This window comes from Lolium rigidum, chromosome 7 (genome assembly GCF_022539505.1).
Source record: "Lolium rigidum isolate FL_2022 chromosome 7, APGP_CSIRO_Lrig_0.1, whole genome shotgun sequence".
NCBI classification, from domain to species: domain Eukaryota; kingdom Viridiplantae; phylum Streptophyta; class Magnoliopsida; order Poales; family Poaceae; genus Lolium; species Lolium rigidum.
The window spans coordinates 26,918,962-26,923,847 of NC_061514.1; positions in this window are offsets into that span (position 1 = coordinate 26,918,962).

A 4,886-nucleotide genomic window follows, 5' to 3' on the forward strand; every position below is an offset into this window, starting at 1 on the left:
TGAGTTGTTGGTCAGTCAATATTTCCTTTGATAATTAACTAGAGCACTTTTGTCAATAGTTGAAGTAGCAACTTGGCTTCCTTCAGCAAACTAAATGTACGATACCAAAACTTGATACAGTTTTTGATGCTTCTTGCAAATAGGTATATTCTTTCTTATTCAGGTTTGGCAATGCTCCGAAGAGTGTTATTCTATCTACAACGTAAAATGGTACCTTTCAGCTGCAACAGCATGCATGTTGGGGCAGAATTCTCAAGAACAATTCTTTTTTATCTTTCACATTTTTGTCACAAAATATTTTCCTGTCAAATAAAAACAAATTGTTCTTTTTTATTACTCTGAATAAAATATGAGATTGACACTATGTAAAATATAGTAATATATTTCACATAGTGTTAGTCTCATGTTTTATTTATCATTATTTTCCTATCAAATAAAAGATTCATAAAACATCCATCATTTACTTTGGTACATTTGAGAAATAACTTGGACTTCTGATAATTATGTTTTTTTGTCCGTGTTAGCTTACCTAGCTACAAAGTGGAATTGTCTTCTTGTGCACACTTTCCTGGTCCTGCTGATTGAAATGCCATACTGATATTGTGTTTACATCTTTCCCTTTTCTTACACAATAGTACCCACAACTTGGATTGCAGGATATAGGCAAGACTTCCCATCTTTGCATGGAATTTGTATAAATATTTTAAAAGAATCATGCAGCATACATTGCCCTGTTCGTTGATTTTCCCTCGACTAGAACTCATGTTCAACCTTCTGTTGCCATTTATAGTACGATGCATAATTTCCTCTCCCATTGCAGGGTGTAATGTCTGAATGGACGACCAGTATTCGAGATTGGTTTTGCAGATGATGTTTCATTGAAGCCAACAATATGCTCCTTTAAGATAAATACTTCTTGTAGATAATCTATTTTAACTTCTTAAGAAGCTTACAATATCCAGCAGCAACGCGCTGGGTATCATCTAGTTGATATGAGAAATTGCACCCCTAGTGAATTGATCCCAAGGCCAATTAAGAACAAACAAGGGAATTATTAAGACATAAAGTCCAACCACCGCTGTAAGTTTAAAGGTCCCCATAGTTATAACCCCCATTGATTAACGATGAATTAACATAACATGAATCTAACAATTTGGTCATGGTTTTTGTCAAGCTCCAGCTGTCCCCCTCCTATCATCATGCAACGGTGAAAATTTCATGCATTTCACAACATATGTCTGCACTCATATATCACCACAAGAGATTATCATATAAGATAACAAATACTTATATGCAACCATCAATAAATTATCTCACAATTTTTAAGAACATGTCACTAGTCAAACAGAGACATAAAAGTACAAAATATCATGGGAAAGTGATATATTGCAATGCACATCATGTTTACCCAGAGATTACAAAGGGGTATATGAAGATGCTGATGAGGGTGTTGATGAAGTGGTGCAGCCCGTGTAGGAGATGATGATGAAGATCTCCGTGGCGACGACCACGAGAGGCAGCGACAATGCCGGTAGGGCAGTAGTTGTCCTTGGGGGAAGCGCCCCTTGCCTCTTCTTCTTCCTTGGACTTGGTGCTAGTGTGGAGGAGACCCCTTTGCTACCAAGGAGGGGAAATTTCGTGGCTATGGGTGGATGTTTCTAAAAGTAGGGGTTTCCCCTCAATATATAGAGGTGGAGATGCAATCTTGGCCATAGGATACATAACCCTTTGATCCAAGTGCTCTTGGGAACCTCTAGAACCTTCCTAGGAATCCTCTTTGTCCTCTATGAGTACATAAGTCTTGCCTTTTCAGAATCCTGAAATATGGAAGGAGTTTGAGTCAATCACATCACATATTTTTAGGTTCCCAAAACTTCCTTTGTACCCTTCAGTAATATTGCCAAAGCGTGGGCAGCCGGAGTCTGATAGGGGCGAAATGTATGCCTTAAAGCTAGAGAATAAAATTCTCCACAACTTTTTCAATTGGCGCTTTCTTATTTGACCCTATCTTCGGGGCATATCGTGTCCATCTTTGAAAAAAGTACTATAGAGACAGATTTCAGGAATTCTAGATTTCACCACCTATTTGCTTACATATTTTCCTATTTCCTACATAACAAAGTATAAAATAAGAACTTGTGCACTTTTGAAACTATAATAGGTTAGTCCCAATAAATATAATAAAATTACAATATAATAAGGATTTTAGTACAATAAACCACAAAGTTCATGTATGCATTTTACATCCATCAGTCGCCCCCGGCAGGAGGCTAATGCAGGGAGGATGCCCTGGCTGAGGTAGGACGACCCGGTTCGGGGGTGCATGAAGGACTGAGGTAGGACGTATCCATAATTTCTTATGTTCCATGCCACATTATTGATGATATCTACATGTTTTATACACATTATATGTCGTATTTATGCATTTTCCGGCACTAACCTATTAACGAGATGCCGAAGAGCCGATTCTTTGTTTTCCGCTGTTTTTGGTTTCAGAAATCCTAGTAAAGAAATATTCTCGGAATTGGACGAAATCAACGCCCAGGGGCCTATTTTTCCACGAAGCTTCCAGAAGTCCGAAGGAGAGACAAAGTGGGGCCACGAGGCGGCCACACACTAGGGCGGCGCGGCCTGGGCCTGGGCCGTGCCGGCCTTTTGTGTGGGGCCCTCGTGTGGCCCCCTGACCTGCCCTTCCGCCTACATAAGGTCTTCGTCGCGAAACCCCCAGTACCGAGAGCCACGATACGGAAAACCTTACTGAGACGCCGCCGCCGCCAATCCCATCTCGGGGGATTCTGGAGATCACCTCCGGCACCCTGCCGGAGAGGGGATTCATCTCCCGGAGGACTCTTCACCGCCATGGTCGCCTCCGGAGTGATGAGTGAGTAGTTCATAGCTAGATGGTTGTCTTCTCCTCATGTGCTTCATTGTCGGATCTTGTGAGCTGCCTAACATGATCAAGATCATCTATCTGTAATTCTATATGTTGTGTTTGTCGGGATCCGATGGATAGAGAATACTATGTTATGTTGATTATCAATCTATTACCTATGTGTTGTTTATGATCTTGCATGCTCTCCGTTATTAGTAGAGGCTCGGCCAAGTTTTTGCTCTTAACTCCAAGAGGGAGTATTTATGCTCGATAGTGGGTTCATGTCTCCAGTGAATGCGGGGAGTGACGAAACCTCTAAGGTTATGGATGTCTTGTTGCCACTAGGGATAAAACATTGATGCTATGTCCGAGGATGTAGTTATTGATTACATTACGCACCATACTTAATGCAATTGTACTGTTGTTTTGCAACTTAATACTGGAAGGGGTTCGGATGATAACTTCGAAGGTGGACTTTTTAGGCATAGATGCATGCTGGATAGCGGTCTATGTACTTTGTCGTAATGCCCAATTAAATCTCACAATATTCATCATGTCATGTATGTGCATTGTTATGCCCTCTCTATTTGTCAATTTCCCGACTGTAATTTGTTCACCCAACATGCTATCTTATGGGAGAGACACCTCTAGTGAACTGTGGACCCCGGTCCATTCTTTTACATCTGAAATACAAATCTGCTGCAATACTTGTTCTTTACTGTTCTCCGCAAACAATCATCATCCACACTATACATCTAATCCTTTGTTACAGCAAGCCGGTGAGATTGACAACCTCACTGTTTCGTTGGGGCAAAGGACTTTGGTTGTGTTGTGCGGGTTCCACGTTGGCGCCGGAATCCCTGGTGTTGCGCCGCACTACATCCCGCCGCCATCAACCTTCGGCGTGCTTCTTGGCTCCTCCTGGTTCGATAACCCTTGGTTTCTTTCGAGGGAAAACTTGCTTGCTGTGCGCATCATACCTTCCTCTTGGGGTTCCCAACGAACGTGTGAGTTACACGCCATCAAGCATATTTTTACGGCGCCGTTGCCGGGAGATCAAGACACGCCTGCAAGGGAGTCTCCACAATCCAATCTCTTTACTTTGTTTTTGTCTTGCTTTATTTTATTTACTACTTTGTTTGCTGCATTATATCAAAATACAAAAAAATTAGTTGCTAGCTTTACTTTATTTACTGTCTTGCACTCTATATAAAAAACACAAAAAAATTAGTTACTTGCATTTATTTTATCTAGTTCGCTTTATTTACTAATGCTAAAATGGCCACTCCTGAAAATACTAAGTTGTGTGACTTCACAACCACAAATAATAATGATTTCTTATGCACACCTATTGCTCCACCTGCTACTACAGCAGAATTCTTTGAAATTAAACTCGCTCTCTTGAATCTTGTTATGCGAGAGCAATTTTCCAGTGTTAGTTCTGATGATGCTGCTACCCATCTCAATAATTTTGTTGAATTGTGTGAAATGCAAAAGTATAAAGATGTAGATGGTGACATTATAAAATTAAAATTGTTTCCTTTCTCATTAAGAGGAAGATCTAAAGATTGGTTGCTATCTCTGCCTAAGAATAGTATTGATTCATGGACTAAATGCAAGGATGCTTTTATTGGTAGATATTATCCCCCTGCTAAAATTATATCTTTGAGAAGTAGCATAATGAATTTTAAACAATTAGATAATGAACATGTTGCTCAAGCTTGGGAAAGAATGAAATCTTTGGTTAAAAATTGCCCAACCCATGGACTGATGATACGTCCAATTTGCATCACTATTTTATATCATAATTTGCTGTTATTCATTGATATATTTCATATTGGGACACAATACTTATGTTATTTCATCTATTTTGCATGTTTCATGATTATTTGGAGATCGAGCACCGGAGCCGGGATTCTGCTGGAAAAAGCACCGTCGGGATGCAATATTTCGGAAGATCAACTGTGGAAGGAAGTTTTACCAAAAATCCTATTTTTCCGGATGACGGAGGAAG